The sequence below is a fragment of the Manduca sexta genome, chromosome 22 (assembly GCF_014839805.1).
Source record: "Manduca sexta isolate Smith_Timp_Sample1 chromosome 22, JHU_Msex_v1.0, whole genome shotgun sequence".
In the NCBI taxonomy this organism is placed as follows: Eukaryota; Metazoa; Arthropoda; class Insecta; order Lepidoptera; family Sphingidae; genus Manduca; species Manduca sexta.
Window position 1 is genome coordinate 6,961,240 of NC_051136.1, and position 24,614 is coordinate 6,985,853.

The 24,614-nt window shown below is 32.8% G+C and overlaps 1 protein-coding gene across 3 annotated transcripts in view; it reads left to right on the plus strand.

Moving 5' to 3' along the window:
- Positions 1–24,614, plus strand: part of LOC115442604 (eye-specific diacylglycerol kinase) — a 130,164-nt gene that overhangs the window by 2,511 nt on the left and 103,039 nt on the right. The window contains exon 1 of one of the 3 annotated variants that reach the window (XM_037441636.1): positions 6,130–6,413. The exons of 1 other annotated variant lie outside the window; for it this stretch is intronic. The gene's annotated coding sequence lies outside the window, so the exon portion shown is untranslated. Of the gene's footprint in view, positions 1–6,129; positions 6,414–24,614 lie in introns of those variants that run through there. One more of the 3 variants, XM_037441633.1, reaches the window with a different exon arrangement.

The following is a 24,614-nucleotide window of genomic DNA, read 5'->3' on the forward strand; positions in this document are numbered from 1 at the left end:
GCACATTCGATTCAATTTTAGAATACTTTGTACTTACTAGAAGATCCGAGCTGCAGGATAATTTATTTGTCTGGACATGACAAAAAACAAATCTTCCGGTCTACATTCATTGTGACAAAATTAACTTCTTTTTAATAAGTTTATTTTTTATAAAAATACGTTTATTAAAGGAGTAGTCTATAGGTATGGAATAAATTATAAACTAAAATGCTTATGATAGAAAAGCGTGAAGTATTTTTTATGAAAATGCATTTGCAAGATCTAGTGTCATCCAAATACAATTTTTAAGAGATTAGAGTCAAACTATTTCTCTTTATTTTAGACAATAAACGTGAAGTCTAAACCGGGCGCTTCAAATTTATGTTTATGAAATGAAGTTACCTGGCCATCATCAAGAAGTATATTTGTTTATTTATAAGCACTGCCACATTGTACACATCATAACAGGTCTGGTAATTACGATGAAATTACATAAATCAAAAACAGTTTCAGCGGATTATTGAAGTTTTAGAATGGTTTCTGCATAATATGGTTCTTGAGATGTGGGTAATCCATATTTATTAGGACTTGGTGGAAATAAATATAATATGCAATAGATAATTGATAAAATATCATGTGTTTCCTATTAAAATTTTTGTGATAAAAAAAAAACAATATAAGTTGCAATGCTATCGCAATAATTAATTGATTATTTTAGACATACGTCACAAAAATGGCAATGGCATGCGCACCCAGCACACTCAATAGTGAAAATACTCATACGTACCTAAACTTTATATGTATTTATAAAATACAATAACTATCAATATAGTTGGTTTGATACCTACTTACGTAAATATAAAGCAAGACAAAGACATACAATAGTGTAGTTAATTATAGAACTCTAAAACCAAAGAATTGTTTAGAATATTCATAAATTAGATGTACGTCACTCGACTTCCATTTTAGAAACTTGGTTTGGCAATAAGACATAGTATCAAGTTTTTTAAAAAAACAATGCGAGTAAATCGTTTTATTGTTTCACATTAGAATTAAATGATGACTACATGTAGATCATATAATATTCTGTAATGCTAGATTTTCTTATCTTATCGAATTACCAAATTTTCTGTCCAATTAATATTAAGCTTTCTAGCTTATTTTAAATTACCTTTTGCTTGCGGTTTCGCCCGCTTCGTAGTTTTTCCAGGATAAAAGTCCTATTATACATTTTCCTGGAATAAAAAATAGCCTATATCTTTTCCAACGTCTTAGACGATCTCGATAACAAATTTCGAAATCCGTTAGGTAGTATTTGAGTTTATCACGTTCAGACAGACAGATAAACGTGCCGAGCGACTTTTTTATGATATGTAAAGATTATTCGGACATTCTCTCTTTAAAACAGTAACTGTTACCACCGAGTTAAATCCTCTCCGCAACAGTTAAACAGATTACTAAGAATTGATACATATTCATGCATAATAATTATTATTTGTCTCTGTGCGGGTAGTAATGCGGTCTCGCGTTTCACAGTCGGCCGCTTCGTTATGATGATTGTTAAAATCAAAAGATTGATAGTACGCACGATAAACCTACTATAATTATTCTTATCAACTTGAATTCCAGAAAAACAAATAAAATTGCCATCGCTGCTATTAAAAGGTTGTAAAAATAACGTTAGTGGTTTTATTATCTTCGCAAGCTGTAGATTATTGTTAAATGTTCTTTAAATTCCAGATACAACATATTGCATACTTACAAAACTACATGGTTACCTTTTAAACTGTCACATTTATTCACAAAGGGATTTTAGAAATGACACTAACTGTGAATGGTCGCTTCTTACAAAAAAACATATTAACTACAGTTTATACGATTGGTGTCAGTCCAAGTTCTTATTCACTCTTTTCCATTTCACTGGTGTTCGCAACCAAATATAATGAGACCACCATCTCGTTGATTGTTTTTTATGGTATGTACCACAAATCAAAAAAGTAATTTAAGTAAAAAATAATATAATTAAATATTATAGTCTGTAATAATTGCCTCTTTAGTTATATCATTTGAGGCAATGTAAATATTGAAATACACATCATACCTACACATTTCACAACACAGTGATTTGTGGTTTAGAAGAATACTTATTCTGTGTTTGTTTAAATACCTTTCCAATCTGAGTACTGATCTGACCCTCAGAATTGTTTCAAAAAAACGAGTCAAATGAATATAGGTACTTATGTAGATCTAAGTAAGTATATACTATATAGGTACGATTACAAAACAATTATTGGAAATGCACAAAGTTAGTATCAGGATGGCAACCCTAAGAGTGAACATATGGCGCGTGACGTTGTGTGATGAAATGATAAGAAAATGTGAGTACGAGTATGTCCGAGTTGTATGAAAAAACACATACGAGTAAATCTTAATACTATAATTATTTATCAGATTTTGTTTACCTTCCTTCAGCTATTTTCCCTATTATATTATATTTTTCGTAAGCGCTACTAATTTAACTTTCGATTAAATAATGTTCAGGAAAATAAAGAAAGATCGGTATTAAAAACTGTGTTTGCTAGATTGCCAGATAGCATCCAACCTGCGCTGGTTATACACATCAATAAGTTGATAATTGACATTCACTGACTATCGCGTTGATATTGCAGTACCTACATATTTCACGCCGCATTGGCTGGATTGTTTCATTACTATCTATAATTTTTTAGGTCAAATATTATAAGAATATTTGTTATAGTACAGTAGTCCAGCGAAACAAAAGCATGAGTTATATTTTTTTTTGCTTTGATTATTTTCCTGCATCTATGTAGACGTATTTGTATGTCTGTACACTTGTAGCATCACGCCTATTTCCCTTTTCAGTAGACAGAGTTTAGATCTTACACTCACTTTTCTACAGGTATATATATATATATATATTATAGAATCTGTTGCCATATTACAGGTCTATCGAAAAAAAATCAGGGGTAGGGCTGAAATTGAACTGAAATTCTCATACTAAGTGTAAACCGGGCATGGCACCCGAAACCTCTCGTCAGTAGTACTCTGCACGCGCAATACAACTATGCCTCCGACGCTGTCAGTGTAAACACAACTATAACAATAGAATGCACAAGTATACACCAGTCCTTTGCATTGCATTTTGCATATTACGATTAGAAAAAGCCAAAGAAATTATATAATAAAAACACTGATTAAATGTTTATTAATGCATGGGTTCATTGGTGGAGAGCGGTTGGTGTTTGGGGTAGCAGATTCAATTGAAAGATTGTTTCCTATATCTGTATTTCCTTCTCAGTAATTTTGGTGTTTCTATGTAGAATAATTTATGTGATTATTTTATTATTATATTGCATAATACCTATTATCCACGTTTTGAAATAATGTGCATATATTATTTTATTTCTTTTATCAGTGTAATTTTCTTTTCAGGTAAGTTTTGTACTTGTAGGCGTGAAGTTTATTGGATTCTATGCAATTTCCTTAGAAAAATGGTGAGTAACAAGTTTAATAATCACAACGATTATACTCCAGCGATTCTAAATTACACAGAATTTGCGTTTTTTTTTAATCATATGTCTTTTCGTTATCTGTGAAGACCGTTCTATCTAATCAGCCTGTGTATATCCGGTTCCAACAGGCCGGTATAATTGTGTCGACTGCCGAGTGGTAATCATCTCTCGTCAGTCGATATTCTTTTGGAACTCACTCCAGTTACCAATAGGAATAGTGAGGTCACTTTACCGTGCCCGAAATAAAAAAAATCTCAGTCTCGGGTCTAGTCGAAAGAGGCCTAGACTGAGAGTGACTCTCTACATTCTCCCTCGCGCAGTTGAGCGTTCGGTTGTCATGCAAGATGGACGTGTTAGAAACGTTTGTGGCTGTAGCATTATGGGCTGTAGAATATTGCAATTGTTCGTTAATTCGAGAATAAAAAGAAACACTAAATATAATGCGAGAGTCTTTTGATTCGGATCCGAAATACCAACACAAACTGGAAACTACACGAATGTAGGCAAGACTTGACTAATATGGCTACTCTCGTATTTGGCTGTTCTCGTGTAGTCTTAGCAAGAATGTGAAGCGGGCTTAAATTGTAACATTTGAGTTCACCACGACATAGAGTCACAACTCTTGCTAAGTACGACTACGGTGGCACGGGTCGTAGCGCCTGCCATTCACTAGCGTAGCGGTTCTATTTATAACGTACTTACTGACGTCTCAAGTCACCTTTATCACTTACGACAAGGTATTCTATAATAAGTACCTATTTCTATATTATAGTTTGTCTTAAATGATAAATGCGAATGTCGCTTGTATTGTGCATGATAGATATAATTTGTACATAAAACCATCTAGAGCTTGTTAAACTGAATAACACCATTAGATATTTGGAAAAAATATTCGGCTGAAATTATTAATAATGTCGAGAAAAACTATTTAGGGTGGATGTAGAAACTGAAAAGACTTTATAACATTTTTGATCTTTGCAATTGCGTTTTAATTTCTGTTTCTAAGATACTAATTGCCTTTTTTCTGTATACTTACTGCATATTATTAATTTATTTTAGTGTAAGTACGTTTCATTAATAATTTATGTTTATAACTGGTGCATGACACTCGTTATTATCTCGAATCAATATATTTAAATTTATTTCGGCACATGTTGTAAGTACAGTTGTTTTAAAAGTTTTTAATTAAAAGCAGATAAAGAAAAAATAGACGTTATTCTTTATTTTAAAAATGCGGTGCCAACGTTTCGTAGCGTAGGTAAGTAATCTTAATTGCAAATGAGTTACAAAATTATGCGTTATATTAAAATTGTTCAACGACCAAATTTGTTGGGGAACACTTGAAGTTGACTGAGTAGAAATTTCATCGTTAAACAAAATTTTGAATAATTTTATTTTGTAGATATTATAAGAAATGGGCATAAATAACACTGTATGCAGCGAAAGTATTAATATATTTTCTATGGGCTAAATAAAAGATTATTTAATCTATCTTAAACGTTTTAGCTTTATGTATACATAGATTCTACATTTCTTTCATTCGTTTTGGAAAGTGAAAAGTTAAGTAAAAAAGAGTCTACTTCCTAATTTGCATATTTAACAAGCCAAAAAAGACAAACATTTCCGCTAAGTCTTCATGGGGGTTGATTGGACGGCTATGTTGGGTTCGCCGGCTTTATAACCCGGTGGTAAGCCGCTTGGTGACATAGAAAACATCGGGCGACTGCTGGACCGAGTCCCTAACAACTCCGCGGTGACCATCTTCAGCGTGTTAAGGCCGACCCCGGGCTTCCTCTGACAGATATAAAATATATTCTACCACCAGCAATAACCGCACCGCAAGGACGTCCTCAACGTCAACGGTGGCGCGAGGCCTACCAGTTACGCTGCCGTCGATGCCAAGGGTCACAGTTGTGTACTTAAATACATTGCAAAGGTAAACTATAGGTGAGCCCTCTGAAGTCCGCCCGCGACCTCCCGATGGCCTCTATTAGTCATCTTTTACGACAAGCAAGGGATACCGTGGTGGAATTCTCCAAACGTCCCCAGTCCACAGGGCGGACACACAAATAATCTGCCGGGCGAATAAGGGAATTGATAACATATTTATAAAAATAATCAGATAGACACAAGATATTATGCTCTGTTGCAAATTCTCCGTCTTTTATGATATATATATATATATATATATATATATATATATATATATATATATATATATATATATATATATATATATATATATATATATATATATAAACATCTATCTATTCTGTTTAGACTAACAACTTAAGAGCCAATAAAATCATTCGTATCTGATATTATTAAGTACCCGAAGACAGATTGTAGCACGTCATAAATTGATAATCGTGCCGTGGCGACTGTTTAACGTGATCGTTAAAACACGGTCAGGAGAAATGCGGCTGTTTTGGTGTCGAGAGCGATAACACATCTTTCAGCACGATTGTACGAGCTTCGATAAACACTTAACTTCGCTTAAAAGTGAGGGACGGTATGTAAAGAATTTAAGGCATCGGGCGCGGAGTGAGGGCGGGGGCGCGGCCGCCCGCCCAAGCTCGGCACGAGTGCCAGCTAGTCGCCAGTCGGCCTCTCGGCCTCTACCAGCGAGCACTTTGGCTTCGGGGCCTCACGTCACTGCTCGCGCCAATATCGTAAACATAGTTCTCGTACCGCTTCTGTCTCACTTCTAAAGGTAATCCATAAACTGTTTTTTGTTTCTATTTTTGACTCAAAGTACTGTTTTATAAATAAGTGAGTGTTTAACCTACATCCAAAAAGTATTAGTGATAAAATTAGAAGCACCATGAGTGGTGACCACCACGCGGCCGCCTCCGTTGGCTGACCATTTTCACATCAAGACCGTTACCACCACGTGCACTGGTAAGTATTGTGTTACAGTTATAATTTTTTTTCTGCCACTATGGAAGTAAAAGTTGAAATATATTTCTTTTTAAGTACATTATACTTCGTTAGGACCAAAAAGGTTCTATAAATATTATAATATATGTATATTATTTTTATACGTAGTAAAATTAAACCGCCTATTAAATATATTATCATACTTGCGTAGGTAGCAGTTTCGTCGAAGTATATTAGTATTCAAATGATATTTATTTATTCACCTATATTAATTAACTATAGGAGGAGTAGGTTACTTGTCCTATAATTATTTGCTATAGTTCTATCAAACCATACTTGGTTATTGCGTTTTAAATATATAAATGTTAACTATATCTTATCGTGTTAAATATATCTAATTAAACGGAAACTTGTAAAGTCTATTGTAATATAAATTTATGAAGTTTCTAATAATTAAGTATTTCACATGAGTAACATCAACATAAATTCTCTGGGAACTTGTACAATCTTAAACTATTTTATAATAAATGTTTTACAATATAAAATTATAAATGTATACCTTTCTTATATTTTTAAACTCACTGAAAACTGCGCGTGGTTTGAAGTCGGCGGGAAGTGTCGGCAGACAAATGCACTGTATTACGCGGGTTTAAAGTTTATCTTATATCGTAGATACTGATTTTTTGATTTAGAATAAAGCGTATTCTAAAACAGTATGTCTGTATCTAGCGAGTGTTTTTTACTTTAAAAAAAAACCCATAATAATTCTAAATATCGAATCGCCGCATTAACAATAGGGCGTTATATTATTACCATAGTTATTTCTAGTTTAGTATCACGCATATATCTGAAGATACGTTTTACAACTAAGCAACTATAAACCTGAAAATATAACTCGATTTAACTGAACGAATACGAGCGTCTTTTCAACTAAATATTTACTTACGATAAACTAAATGTAAAAACGTTTTACTATTACATTTAACACACGCGATCTCAGAACATTTATACATATTTCGTGCACCGAAATTATATCGACGATGAGGGATAATGAGGTGAAAGTGTGCTTACTACCTAGCTTCGTTTATAACCGTTCCATTAACTCATTATTAAATTAATAGTCTGGATTAACCTTTGTTTATAGCCGAGCAGTGAATATTATGTGTGAGAAACACCAGTCGTAAATTAAACGAATTTATTCGTCAGTAAGATATTTTGATACGGGTTGCTGGTAAATCATAATTTATAGGTAAAATATAGGGTAGATTTTGAATTCATTTTGTTGTTTTGATTTTATTAATACATTATATTAAGATAGTGGGCCATTCAATATCATTACTGATCTATTTACAGTTAACAATTTGAAAATTAACTTTAAAGCGAATATAATATATAAAGGATATTTTTATGCACATTGAACTATTTTCGAAGTCGCTTAGTTTGTGTTACCTGCCTTTTCGCTGTAGCAATTAATTAATCGCCGTGCATTTTTACTTATTAATCGTGTAACTACGGCTCCGGGTTATGTAAATGTGACTTGTTTATTAAAAATTCAATGGATTCAGTGTACATTTAAACGGTCACTATATACCATGAGTTTGATAGTCTATGGGGTAAGTTATTCTGGTTACTAGTGGATTACACAGGTTTTCTAATACTCGCATACCTAAATATTTTGTCGTTATCTCACTAATATTCCGCTAGGGACTCATAGGTTGGTTAAATTGCACAAGCGTATGAATGTGCGTTTAAATAATGTGTGTAAATGCTAGCGTGTGGTCGGCCATGTTTATTGTATACAAATGGTAAAATTCCATTGTACTTCATGGGTATACAATGTATTGGTAATTGTAAATGATATGTGTTCGCGCTATAGTCGAATATTAATTACTGGTTTCACCATCTCGCACGGAATACAGTTCTTAAAAGAAGTTCTAGCGTAGCATGATTCTAAGGAGGCGCTAGGCGCCTTGAATAGTTTTCGATTTAGTTCCAATTGGTGTGCGGTTTCAGTTAAATAAAGTTATTTTATTGTTCATAATTCTGACGAATGTACTGGTATAATAGAATATTCTACACCTCTAACTATTGCAATCTTGATGCGGTGGCAGTGGGCAGTATAGGCTCATGATGTAGATATGTATTTATAACTCTAAAATATTCATGGACCGGTTTGGTCAAAGCAGTACCATACCAAGAAACCGTCGTGAAACGATAGCATGCTTAGTTTAGGATGGAGAGTGAGGTTTCCGAAAATCCTAATACCCTATTTAATCCGGATTTATTTTGTTTGAGACCGGCAGCGCATCCGTCATTCTTGTGGTATTAGGGGTGTTTATCGGTGGTGGAAACTATTGTCATTAATTGACTTGTTGATTTGTCGGTCTATGCAACTATAATGTAAATATCGGCTGTGTAGCGAGAGAGTTTAGTAATCGTTTACCAGGATGGGCGGTTTTGTTCCGGTTTTTCAAACATTACTTGCCTACGATTGGATTTCCCAGTGCAGGTTGACGTCGGGCAAGCTGTCGGCGCGTCGTAAAAACGAAGTCAAATAATTTTTGCAACGTATGTACATAAAAACGTGTGTAGTGCAGACACCCTAATTGGGATGCGAAAGGGCAGAGAAAATGCTACCGCTAAATTACTAAACTTCCATCAATAGTTAAATTTTTCTAAAATAAGTTCTTTATATCAGCAATCGTTGCCATTCTATTAGTGCGTACAACTGGATATTCGAAGAAATTATAGAATGATTATAAAATGGAATTCATTAAAACAAAAAAATTAAAATATTTCTTAAAAAACGGCCAAGTGCGAGTCGGACTCGCGCAACGAGGGTTCCGTACAAACCTGTAGCTATATAAGTAAAAGTTCACCCATCACGACAATCGAGTCATATTTATAGTATTTTTATTGCAAAATAAAATCCATAACATTACAATATGGAAAGCTGGAGGAGCATAAATTAAAGAGAAAGGTCTAAAAAAATGAGGTTTTCGGAATTTTTCCTTTGTATATGCTATAAAACTCATGTCAAATATCAAGATTCTAGATCGACTGGAAGTACCCTTTAGGTTTTGATTCCCTTGCGGGTAGTTGCGAGTTTGAAAATATGCGGCTTAAATTGCTTTTTCTTTTGATTGCGTTGACATAGAAGTTTGATTTTGTTACAGCTTAAAGGTATTATAGACCTGAGTATTTGATATGAACTTCAATTTAATACCTCTACGCGTTCATGAGGAAAGGGCTAGTAACTTAAAAAATATTAAAAATATTTTTATTATATGATGTAACTAAAAATTTATGGTTTTCGCAATTTTTCCTTTATCTGTACTATAAGAAATACCAAATTTCAAGATTCTGCGTTCAAGGGAAGTACCTTGTAGGTTTTGATTCCCTTGCTAGTTTCGAGAATTTGCGGCATAAACAGCTGTATCTTTTGATTGCGTTAGCTTAGAATTTTTGTTTTTTTCACAGCTCCAAGGGACAGTAGACCTGAGTATTTGATATAAATTTCAGCTAAATCCCTCCACGCGTTCCTGAGAAAAAGGGACGGACGGACGGAAAACAAAGTGATCCTATAAGGGTACCGTTTTTCCTTTTGAGGTACCGAACCCTAAAAACAGTAAAATTTAAGATTTTTATTAATACTAAGTATATAGAATAGATCCGAACCCTATGCATACATTAGATTCAGAGAAAAATTTAAAACAAATTTTAGATATACAATTTTTATTAATAATTTTTATATTACACGAAAGTTGTATTTATATATACGTAAACAAAAGTAGAAAGTGAAAAGTTAATCCTCACTCTCGTTCACCTTTATCCGTCTCAATCTGTACTTATCTATCGCTGTCGGGCCTGAGCGATGTGAAAAAGGTTTTGATATAATCACGACTGGGCCGGATCAAAGCGTGATTGGTACATTCCTGTCGACAGCTCCTGTTCACCCTAATGTCACGTACTGGTATTCCATAATTATATTTTTACCCGTTTAATCCCGATTTGAGATGTTTGCGTTACGTGTCACGATTGAATCATACGCGTACTTATGTATTTATATTTCTACACTGTGAGTGGTCAAATAATCTGTGAATAATGTAAATATTTTATATTATTGTTGCCAATATTGGCGATAGAAGTTAGATCATGTAACGTATTTATATTATGACGGCGTAAAAATATTTATTTAGAACCTTACATTTAAATATAGATATTATATTTACATAAGTGTAATCTGTCATGTAGTTAAACATAAAATTATACCTAATAGTAAGAGCATAATAACAGTAAATAATCGTCATTAGTAAGTATACTTTTTCTACTTGTCCTTATTCCATTTCTATCTAAAGTCAAAAAACACTTTTTGGAGCGAGCTGCGGAATAGTTTTGCCTTGGTTTTTACGATTTGCCCGTCCCATGAGACACGTCACAAACACGTGTGCAACGGCGTATTGACCAGTTTAAATGGCGGATAATGTAGTTATGCGTGTTTCTAAAGGCAATGTATAGTTGTTGTTAGTCTTGGGTTTGAGTTTGACGCTGATTATGATAGCGAAGAGGTTTGGCGTGGCAAGTGTAGAAATGGCCATCAGTCCCGTAGGAAAGTCTTTTCGAACGGCGTTTGTTGGCGTGCTAGTAGTCGCACCGACCCAATGGAAAACTTCAGTATTATGAAAAAGTTATAGAAATACACGATTACTATACACAACATTTTGACACTGCGTTCATAAATAGAACCTCATACTCATTTTTATCTCTGCTACCATAGTGTCAAAAATCATCCGCGAATAAGCAATATTTTTAACAAAAACCCCAGTGTTGCTTTTCCGGTTTTTTTTTTACCATTTTGTAGTTTGGTGTATATACATACATGGCGGATGCGTGAATGCATTTCTGACAAAGTGTGATGATGCCGCTGCGACGAATTCTCTTACGACGACTTAAAATCATTTTTTATTCATAATCATTTTTTTCGACACTTACACTTATTTAATTTTAAGAGTACAGTTCGAGACATTTATTGTAATGTGCTATTTTAAAGAAGATAATTTTTGACATTGACAAAACGACCCTGAATAAACTAAGATTCCGGCACAGTCGATATGAATTCTAATTCAATTTTTTTTTATTATATTGAGTAATATATAAAACTTACATGGAAGTAAGTATACAAAACTATAAACTCAAGTAAAAAGTTACTTAAACAGAACAATAAACTTTACACTTTAGAATTAAACAAAACTATAAAAAGATGGAATTAAATAATATAAATCTACCTTCATTATTATCTGTATAGTAATAAAACAATATGTATTAATAAGACGTAATGAGTGCATATTGTAAATAATATTGTATAGTGAAGTAAAACTTTTCTACATGTAATGTAGGAATGGAGCCTTATTTAAAATTATTGGATGTCTTTAATATTTTCAGGTAGTTTATTAAATATTTTTATCACTATGCAGTGTATATGTTTTCATGTGGTCCTAGAAATCACAGTAATTAAAAGAGTTTTAATGTATTGAAAATTACAACAATGTTCCTTTTTAGCTATATCTACCCTAACTTTTCCTGCCTAAACTTCTATTTAAATTTATAGATCATATATTGCAACGTCAAATATGGACACAATTGGTGTATATTTTCATAAATTAAAACTGTCTAACTTCTCTATCCGGAACACTTTGAACAAAAAACAAACATAACGATGGTTATGAAGTTGGATTAAAATACTTAAGGATAAAATTGTCAACATTAAAACTTCCCGCATTTTGTTATTACGCGGTAATATTTAATTTTAAAACGTTATCTTTGTGAATAGCGCAACTCATTACGCCTCTGACTCAAGGGAAGTTCTGAATGAGCACTCTACCGTACCCCGAAGGTAGTTGCTTTGCGTCGGGAATAGGTATTTTTTACTCCCTTCACTAGGAACCGAGCGCATGCCTGCTAGTATATTGGGAAACCGCTGCTCAGTGTAGTAACTTTTTTTTATCTAGGCTACGTTCCTATACGTGAAACTACTTTGTGAATTTTTAAAACGTAAGTATTTTCTGTTCTTTCATGTGTATTGTGTGGTTTGTGACTTAAATTATATGGAAATACTAGTTTCAGCTCGTTCATCTGCCCGCGCGAATAAGTTTTTCCGGAATAAAATAGCGCCATGTATTTACCCCGGATAAAAGTCTGTGTGCTATTCCAAACTATAATTAATCTCTGCGCTAAATATCATCCAGGTCCATTTAGGCGTTCTGGTTGAGTAACAAACATCCAAACATTCGCATTTATAATATTAGTCTAATAAGTCTAATATATTATAGAATCAGCAAACACAACTTACTAATATAATAATCAAATATTTACATGATACTGTCTTTTCCATTACTGCCCTAGTATTAGGGTGCGAACCTGGAATACAAAGTAGCAATTGCAATCAGGCGTAGTATAATTTCCTTTGTCAGTTGAAAAATATAGGTAATCTCAAACATTGTCCTCTTTGACAACACACTTACAACTCCAGTATTATGAAATTTAAAATGACTGAAATAAAAATGAGTAGAGTACTGCTTATGTATCTCTCGAACCGTGAGTAATGGTAACGAGGTTATAAAATAATTCTATAAGAAAAAGCTTTCTTGAGTTTTCTACTTCTTACTGCTTTAACACTTTTTTTATCCATAAATCTGATTTATTTTGAAATGATATTATGAACAATTAATAAAATCTAAATTGTTCTAACAATATGCAAAATAAAATGTTTTTTTATATACATGTATAGATTAATTTAATTTTAAAATAAACTTTACCATTTACAATTGTCCATTTTGGTATACCATATAGATAGTTTATAACCGCTGAACAGACGTAAATAAATTGATTTCAACTTCTTTAGTGGAAATGAAGTAACTAATCAATCATAATTAAACTTACTGCAAAATGTTAGTGCTATAAATAATATAATTAATATAAAACTGTTTTTCCTTAATTCGATTTTTTATTTTGAGTAGGCATGAATTTATTTTCCTTTGAACTTGAAGGTTAATTTTATCGATTAAGAAACACTTAAAATCCGTTGTTTATATAAAGTACATAATCTAATTTTACACATAAAAGAAAACTATCAAGCGATATATTGGGCCACGTTTTCGTCAAAACAATTTACGTTATTTTTCCGTCACTCTTCATATTATAAACATAACATTGTAGCCGTCGCCTTGTTGGAATAGATGGAAATAGTTATGGAGCACTCACTCTTCGATACACCTACATGTGAAATAAATATTACTCAGGTGTAGCGATATTTTACAAATTATGTTAACATAGGTAGGAAATAAATACAATTACTAAACACAAATATTATATAGAGCGTAGCGTGAAAGAAGCAACGTTTGTAATAAAAGTAAATTGTTTTAACAAAAATCTATATTGAAATATAAGTATATTTTTAAATCTAGTATAGTAATACAGAAGAGTAATATAAAATATTTTATGGTCCCCAGGTTACAAGCATTTTTTTATGTCGTCTGATCGTACCATTTCCCTGATCAGCTAATGACATGACATTAATTCAGCTAAGTGGTTGCTATCATATCCACGTATGTTACAAGTAAGCATGTGCATACAATAGTATGAATATTTTAAAAAATAGAACCTATATCTTAAAACGTGAACAAAAATTTTTGTACACCTTTTTAAGCACATTGCACGCATGAAATTGAGATTTGGCATAATTAATGTTTATTTAAAGGAGTGTAGGAAAATAAATTTATTATAATATATGTTACAAATATATTGAATTCGACCGTCGAATTTTGGTCACTGAACAACTAATAGTTTAGTTAAATTGAGTTGATTACAGTGCAAATAAACTTTCCAGCTGAATTACTACCTAGGTGTTTCTAGGAAGGAGCCGAAGTCAAAATATAACAATGTGATGGTTTCCGCACCTCATTTGTTTATGATCAATCATTGTTAAGATTTCGCGTACGTAACATCCGTACGTCTATTATTAAATCTCTGAATTTACATTACACATTGTGTTTGATCGTGGGCCTTGATAAACCGATTAAAATGTTACCATTCAGTTTGCATTCAGATGTTAGTTGCTCATAAACATTTAAAGTAGGTATATAGGTAGTACTCTATAATGTAATAATAACGCAAACAATATTGACTAGATTGACGCTAAAATTCCAATTATATCGAATAGCTAATGTCACTTTTCATTGATACCGAAGCAAAATATAAGGATTTAACCACATAAAAGATAGGATAAATCATGTTAAGTTATGTCCTAGCACAAAGAGTAGAGCGGTCAGATAATCTAATGATTCTACCATTACGGTCAAATGGTTGGAGATATTTCATTGTCACAACGTATGTTCATAAAATGCATTTAAAACGTGTTGAAAACCCGATTTCTACTGGAAGATAACGGGATTAACTGAGAGATATATAACATAGCGTTTAGCTTGTCGAGGGTGTAACTGTGACATTCATTAATCTTATCCGTTGATGTTTTTCTCGCTTGTAAAGACTCCGTGTGGTTAAACAAATCTGGTATTACCTACTATACGTCTATACGTCTACGTGTATGTAAATAAAAATGACATTAATGTTAGCATTGCGGAAAATCAACCGAGAAAATTAACGGGGCTACTTCTTTATTGTCTCATACCAGTAATAAATTAATAATAATGTGCTATTTAGTGCGTCTTTAAACTCAACGTTTCACTTTACGATTTTGTTGTTGTTTTTGGCAAAGAACGTATATTTAGACGTGAACTTGCTTACTCAGTAGTGTGTATTACATTGAAAGTGGGCTGATGCGATAGTGGAGGCCACTAAGGGGAAATTGCATTAATGTTGTAGCGGCGCAACGGTTGCAATACAGAGAAGTATAAAGCAAAGTGCCGCCATTGATCACACTTTTTATATAAGGCTAACAAGGATAAATGACAAGAGAACCGCATTATACAACTTTATTATCATATAAATATAGATTAAGATAATTTTAGCAAACATGTAAGCTTCACATTGCTGACATGTTTTATTACAAATAAGCTACATTCACACTGGATCACAACAGTACCTTCTTGTACTTCTTAGCGACAAAAATAGACAAGATGAGGTATTGTTGTCACTTTACATCGCGTTGTGTCGGTTTTCTTTATAACTGTATCAGAAACAAATTACATTTACAGCTTAAAATAAAATAAATTAATTGTCAAATGTGTCCATAAAAAATATTTAATGACACTTTTAAAGTATGGTTAATTAACAAAAATCACCTGCTATTTTAATATTTGTGATTTCAACTAAAACTATGGTTTATGATAGGGTTGTAAATTTTGCAAAATGAATAGCAAGTAGAAATGTTTTTTATTCTGTCACTGTGCCTTTAGTATTAATTGTATTAAAACGTTTTGAATGCTTGCGGATGCCGCTCGGCGTGTGTATTCTTATTTAAAAGAGTTGAAATCGCGTATTAAAGTTTGAATAAAAACCTATCTATTATATCAAACGAACATGATATCAGTTAATAAATTAACTCTAAAAATGTTAAAAATTTACTGTTTGTGGACTTTGCAGTTCTAAAAAATAAGCGTATTAATTTTCATTTAAAATCAAAAATTTAAATGTAGCCTAATAAAGATACAAATTAAGTTCAACGTAGAAGTTTCAAAGCGAATTGTTATTACGTACAGGTAAAATAATGTACCATACCACGTGAATGGAAAATATTTACTATTAAGATTATAATCAAAGGAAAATTTTCTACTCTTGTTTTACTTTTAGTATTCGATTGTTCGTTCCTGAAAGCTACCCACGTGTTTATCTTATGACCACTTTCGCTAACGTTTTGTCTGAAGTCAATACAGTGAAGCAACGCGCTGACGTCAATGTTGCTTTATGATTCAATCTGCCGTTAACTGAGCTCTCGCCCAGCTGAGTGCAGCCCGATCTAAAAATATCTTAACAATTTCACTTATACACGCTTTAACCTAGTCGCCGAGACGCCGAAATATTGAACTAAAGCTTAAGATAACCAGGTACACCTTAATGATCGCGAACGCTTCCGCAGATCTCGTTAGTTAGGTACAAATATTCTTAGATGGATAATGACTTAGGTACCGTTTGAATTCATAGAACGTATATTTCGCGCTAACCTATAAACCGATGTTATGACGCCTAAAATTTTAGGGTTATAATAAGCGATCTTAATTAACATTTACTTACAACAAAAAAGCTCATGCTTTTGTCCCCGTAAGGTAAAGCAGAATGAACACTATTGCACCGACATTCCGCCGAGTTTACACCCGTCGCATTATTTCGTTAAATCTTGACATACAATCAAAATACAAAGGTCACGAAACTCAATTTACAGTATTGGAACTTTGATCATTTTGATAATAGCTGTATAGGTACTGTTACGTGTTGGCATGACCTCGACTATTCTCGGTACGTGTTGGATTTAAAAAGTAATAGTTTATTAGACTTACTGCAGATTTAATGTTGTGCCCCTTTGTTGACGATTTCTTAACCTAAATTATTATTAAACGTGTCAGAATTATACAAATAAAATATAACCTGTAAGTATTGATTGTTGTATGAAGCCCTATGTACTTACAATTTAGATAAAAAACATGATGAACTGACACTAAAAAGATCAAAATGTAACTTCAAAATATACCAAAAGATCGAGAGTGATCAAGTTAAAACACGTTGATTAAACACAACCTTTACAAAAAGGCAAGTAAACAAAAACAATAATGTCACTACAAAGTAACCATTTCCATTATGTTGTGTCGCTAATGATAATGCTCACTGTAAACGCTACTTCGTAAAAAAAAATTATGTAACATATTATGTAATACTACTACTAGTATAAAAATAGGCTAGAAAATATAACTAATAAAGTTAAGCTTATTGGGACTGAAACATCTATTGGAAAAACCACAAAAACTACTGTATACTAAGGCTTCGGCTCGTCGGCCTACGCCAATTTTTTTGTATTCGGAAATGCTGCGGAATTCTATGAATTTTCTGACATGTTCTTTTAATATCAGCTTGTTCAGAATACCTATGTAGGCTTATTTTCTTTTGAAATTATGAAACCGCCTAAAATACTTTAATAATGTTTGGAAAAAGCGGACCTTTGCCTTCCACAGAATAAAGGGATTTAGAAGAATCAAATAATATAGGTTAGGCGAGTTATTTTCCAGTCGTGACAATGGGGTATATTGTACCCCATTTCACCTTTATATAAATTGGGTAAAGTTATATGGATGTACTGCCAGCAAATATGGGTTTTTACACCTTTTGAACGAAAAGGAAACAATTTCCTAAACTGCTAATAGTGTTATTATACCAATGTTTCTAATTATGTTCGTAGCAATTGCGGGGAGAGGTTGGTTTCATAATAGAGGTGTTTACTGTTAAGTAGAGCTATGTTTGGAAACAAGCACAAAGCTTTGTAAAGTTCCAAAACAAAACCAGATTTAAAGCGTAACCCTGTGCATTTATTCGTTCGTCAATAGGTCATATTTTAAGGATAACTATGTTGGAACATAAAATATGGTTTTATAACCACAACAATTAGTTATATTTACATAAAATAATAGAGTTACTTCCCTCACAACACACGGTTGATGAAAAATAATACGTTAAGTTGAAGTTATTATCCTACTAATAAAATACATCAGCAATTTTTATTTCTAAGTGTAATTTTAACGGGTGTAGTTTATGTAATTTCGAGTAATGTAGATTTAGTTTTGGAGCTAATAACTTATCATTTATGTCCCTGAGTATGATTCGTTTAGTAAGGAGTTTGTTATCAATAAATTAATGTCAAGTGCGGAGAGAGTACACGAAGCCTACGAGTTATGAAGTAACTTGTCCTAAATAATAAGATGGATTATGCGAGTCAAAAGGCGTGAATCAAAAAGTTGCTGTAATTTTAGTTATTCTGTTACCATTACAATTAATTTACTAAAATCTATAAATTTGTTATAAATATGTTTTTGCTTATGCAAAATTATTTGAAATTACTTATGTAAAGAAATAATAGAATTCGAAAATGAAAGAAAAATCCTTATATAATTCTATTTCTTTTGCACGTCCATAATGACTGGAAACATCGACTTTCAACATTCATAGATTTGGCAACGCATTACCGTAATTGTGCTAATCTTTTACTAACCATGCAGTGTGTGAGGGGCAGCCTGAGGAACAAGCAGCCTTAAACTAAATAGGAACTTGGACCTCATTTCAGCACAAGGGACACCAAATGTAGTTTTGTTTAAAGCCGAGAAAAGCCAGGTTCATGTTCGTTGCATATTTTCCTAATCTTAAGGAGGCTAACATATAATATTTTATGGATTTTATTGAATTACGGGAAATCTTTAGGTGAAACTTCTTTGGGCTATTATATTTCGCCCAATTACTTATAGGGTTCTCTGTATATAGCATCTGCAATACCTTGATCGCTGCTGAAGTATGTAATATAACAAATACCTGTTTAAAAATAATAGTGACATTATTGTTATAACATAGAAACCTAGTTCCAGTAATGTAGAAGATGGAGGTAGGCATTACGGGTAGACTTCAAGTTGTTTGTTGCAAAACCTAGTAATATTATCTTTTTATCAGCGATTCAAACGTGTCTTATTGTTATCACTGCAATATGAAATTCTTTAACTGGAGTACATCTTGAATTCTTAAAGAAACAACAAAGATATAATTAATAATAGTTGACGTACGTGGTTTCTCTTGTAGTCGGTCTGTGTAGATATTACAGCAATGTTCCCGTCGACCAGTAGCAGTGTGCATGCATACTTCGCTATACTGCTCTAGTTTAAGGGCGGTCGTGTCGCTTACCATCAGGTGTTTATTCATTCCGTCATTCTGTTGTGGGAATAAGTATATCAAAGAAAATGCGAAGAGATATCGCAAGTCGAAAATTTGCGACAGTGTATGTCATAACATCGGTAAAGTTACGACGTATGTTTTAATATGATTTTAGTTTTTGAATGCATAGGATCGTTGTTCTCGATAGTGTCAATTTTTTTGTATGTCCACCGATAGTAAAACCTGAATACCGAAAAATATTGCGAAATACAGATTTTGTGAGGTAATGAAAGAAGAGTGATCCTATTTTTCTATTTCCAACTTGTTGCATAGCGTTATTTTGTACAATAGTGAACATCTAGACGGGAAAAGGCATGTTCATTTGAAATTGAAATAAAAATATTTTGTAGGATTTTTTATAAATTTATACGTGTCAACGTGACGTGTAAATACAATATGTGGTTCGTTTTTAAAATCATGTTATAGGTATCTATAATAAATAGTGTACATATTACCAAAATTTGAGCGTGGGCTTTTTATTAGTACCTAATAATGTAATTGATCATCCTATCAAAAAAACTACATAAAATTTAAATACCAGTTTGTGATGATAAAATAACTGGCTTTCTGGTTATACTACCTAGATATTTTTATCATGTACAAATAGAGGAGCAGTCAATGATAAAATCAACTAAGCTGAAACAATTAACCGATCAAAGTTTTCGCAACACATCCACGTTTCCTCTTCGTTAAGAAATGTTCATGTGCAGTAGAATAATCGTCGGTTGACCGACTTGCTTGTTTGTCAACCTTCAATTATTGCAGAAACAATCAAGTACCTACATAATTTTGTTTTTTTCTTTTTAATATAGGCACAGCGAAGTTATCCCACTGCAACTGATTGTGAGTGAAGTGGGGTCCAATAGAATGTTGACTGACAGTCGAAACAATTATGCCGGCCTGTTGGAACCGGATATACACAGCCAGATCCCAGAACGCTAATCGCCACAGGTTATAATATTTTATGTACGGTGATCGCTATTCGGGCGCATACATAATAATATCGCACCCAGAGCTTTCTATTCTTTATTTCACTTCTTTATACTCTACTAAGCCGGAAATGTAGAGAAAAAATAGTGTAGGTTTTCCGTTGCGGAGATGTGAAGGCCCTGCTGAATCGAGATTCGATACTGAACATAACGAGCAAACAAAGTCGATATAAACAAGCAAACGACTTGTTTGTCCTCTGCTCGGCACATTAGTCATGCTTCTTTAGTCACTTTCTGGATGGTTCAAGCTTTTCTAATGAGGGCCGTTGAATTTACTTATTCCTCTTCGCCTTTTTGTATTCATTACTTCCATTTTTATCCGTTCTGAGTGTATTTTATAAATTTTTTGAATGTAAAATAAATACACTGATTGTACAACCGATGTACAGGTATCGTAATAAGAGAGTAGCGGCCATAGGCTCATAATCTTTCATATCCAATATAATGTGCGTATGAAATTTTGATATAAAAAGGTTTTCGAAAAGTATCCTCTTTGATTCGGGCTGAATAGCAGACCAAATAAGTTTTAAATGAGAGTAATGTAGTCGATGTTTACACAGTTTAGGTATCTAATTTGCAAACACAACAGGTAAACTTATTTGCGAAGGCCGAACAATCCATTTTTCCCGCGTAACGGCCGGCATCCTATTTCTAAACCACATAAGTGCCTATGCAAATCTTTATTGACAATAACCCTTTTTAGGATTAAATTACAATATATGTTTTGTTAACGGCAGGTAGATTTATTAGCGTTTGATACAGTATAAACATTGAATTTTCAAATTACCTCTACATTGCGACCAAATGGTCCAATATGTGATAGACGCCATTACCGCTTTACGACATTTTCGAGTGCAATTATTTCAGTTATATCTGCTCGGTTGCTACGGCGGATTTAAGTGTAGGTGAGAAGTGACATGTTCCGTTCATATTGTAAGCCGTGGACTCTCACTTTCTGATCGAGTAAACATTTAAAATAGTTTCTGTCAACTATTTAATATTTAATCTTGAATCCCAGTGTAGGATATTAACGTTTTTCATCTGAGAGTAACGTGTTGAATTTTGTTATAATGTAATGATAATGTAATGTAATGTTAATTGATTTATTTTGGTGTTGGTAATTTGTTTTGAAATTTAAATAAGTACCATAAATTTTTGTAAATATTTCTATTTTCAATAAAATTACTGCCTTTATTTTAATTAATTTAATTAAAATTATTCTCCTGTCTCACAAGGGCGTCATAATTTTAGTTTTTATTGTATTTTCTTATCCCTAAGGGCTAAATGTTGTTGGGATAAGCTCTAATAATTAGAGGTTTGTTGCATTAAGGATTTAATTATATTCGACACCAGAATAATGATCTTGATTTTTATGTATTATTTTCGGCAGGCGCCGAAATAATACGTTCAAATTATAATTTTGGGCATATGTATAAGTTGAAAAAAGCCTGAACTAAGGCATAAAAGTACATAAATGTAATATAAATTAAAGCAACCTTTACTGCTTCTTTAGAATTTAAAAAGGAAATTGTGAGCAAGAAAACGTTTTCACACGGTTGGTTACAAAATTGTTCCCACGTTGCAGACGGAAATCAGCGACAAAATCTGGTGCAACCCGTATTACAGTTGATCATAAATATTTCCTAGGTACGAAGGTTTAGACTAGCTTGCTAGATATCTTATTTACTTTTATATATATACTTTTTATCAGTAGAAGAGGCTAGTGACCAGCGGGAAAATAATATGTAACAAAAGGCTTTTTTATTATTATGCGAATGATAGACTGTTATGCTACAATGAAAATTCTGTGTCCAAAACTTATACGAGTGTAAAGCATGCATTGTAATTTCATCGAATGTTAGTTATGTAGTATTAGTGTTTACTTTGTCATATAGATAAATGGGACAAACAAGGCTTATTGAAATGTGTGCGATATCCCACTGTGTATTGTGTTACAAGCAAGGCATTCGACGAGATTCAATAGAATATTTTAGACTCGACGGGTGATAAATCAGGTTTGAGCCTAATATGACCCCTATATATACAGGTAACCATAAGTGTTAATATGTTATTGTTGAATAACTAATGGCTTCCCTGGTAAAAGTCCGATATCCTGTTACCTTGACGTAAAAATAACGCAGTTCAAATAAACATTCGAATAAGTCAACTGGAATATAAAAGCTACTGACTGCTAAAGACTTTTGGTTTACTTTTTTCGCAGGGAAATCGGTTTATAATCCCGCACCGCCTCAGGGAAATCGAGGCGGGAATGTCAGGGTTATCGAGCAACTATTTCGTTTGTTGATATCACCATGTACACTTCAATAATTTTTACACGCGAAAAACTCGAATCACGTAATAAAGGAAGATTTAGTATTCATCTAGATCAATATTGCTGGCTTATTGGAAAAGGCATAATTTTAATTTGGCGCTGAGCCCAATATTTCATCCATAATCCTGTTTAATAAACGTGTGTTACTTGTTTTTAATACAACTTATTGATATAATTTTTTCCACGGAAATATTATTAGCTAGAGAGCGATATACGTCAGGTAGATCTTGGAAAAATACAGTTCCTTGAACTCTTATTACCTAGAAAAGACTCACACGGACGGAAATGTGAGCATAAGGTATTTTAAAATGAATGCATGTAATTTATTTTGTTATAATGTTCCCTTATTTTCCTAGGATGTTATATTATTTCCAATTATTTATAACTTTCCTGCATAAAGATGTTTTGAGAATTTATATTATTATAATTCACAAACGCATAAATCATTACAATACTAAAAAAACTTGTAATTTCAAGTTCAGTTTAAAAAGTTATCTAAATGAATCCCATTTAGTAGTACCTGTAGGTAGGTAGGTATATCCAAAATTTACTTCAATGTAAAAAGCAGAATGATGTTTATAAAGGGGAGTAGGGAACCAGGAAAATCAATAGCATGCTTATCGGCAATGTATGTAGTCACGTCAAATCGGTCCGCGCACAGCACGGGTAGGTATGGACTATGGACGGCTTAATTATATTATTGAGGGGCTCAATCCACTGTTATATTTTGTGCGTGAATTAAGAATATTTTGAGTTAAAATCATTTCCGACATCAACAAATGTTTATAAACAAAAACGAAATCTAAGTTAACTAATTTAAATATTCACCGACTTTGATGAATAGGGAAAATAATAAAAGAGAAAGTTTCAATTCATTTATTCAAAAGTGTACCTAAAACGCAACACATCCCCAGAAGTAAGACAAAGCTGCGTGACTAAAGTCTAATTAAAAGTTGTGCTTCATTTTACTTGCCTTTATGTTAATCTCCTAACCCAGATAGATATAGCTATCTGTATATTATAAACACATTTTTGTGCTATTTGCTGCATCTTATTTTATATCTACGTATTTGCTTTGAAGATATTTTAGGAGTAATAACTCCTATATTGTAAATGTTGTTTACTAAATTCTCTGGCGAATAAAAAATAGCATTACATTACGTAGTATTTATCAATTTTATCGGAATGACCAGTGAATTATAATTTGGAGTCAGCAAATATGTGCGTTTAAATTGATTTCAATCGAATCACCTGAACATGTTTAATTATTTAGCAAATTTTAGATATTATTGGGATTTCGGACATTTCGGATTATCTTTTTAAAATGATTTATCTCACATTACTCATCATAAGGCCTATAGAGCTTTTCAGCTGCGTGTATTTTTTTTTAAGGTGTAGTTGTCTGGGCAATACACTTTTACACGCAAGTTGTAAAACGTACTCAACCTGAGAATCAAACTAAAGAACGTTCGTTATCCCTATATACTGATTCTAACCTAGGGGGCGATATATATAATTTTCATATACTTACTAAGCAACATTTAAAAATTAAAATTTTGTAAAGATGTTTAAATTTACGCAATCAGAAACCTACTGGACTGATTTGGATGAAATTTTAACTATTATATCGGAAAAGTATGGAATGGTAGTCTAATTCCTGTGAAGTTTATTAGCGCAGACTGAGCTATGAACAACGAGGACGCAAGGACTCTATACCAATATTATTTCGATGGAATTGATGTTTCCCGACTTCAGCTACCTGGCCTAGCTGCTAATTATACGCGGCCGCTCTCGTGAGCGTCGTCAGGCATAATAATTCTTGTATTTTTCGAGTAATCAAGCCCCGTACTACGTTTTTTTGTTGGCGTTTTGATTGAATATTTAAAAAGGCTTCGCAAAATCATACTTATTTCGCATTTCTCTTAAGCTCTTTATTTTATTTATTATATATTATATACTAAAACGCAGGCTGATATTAGCTTG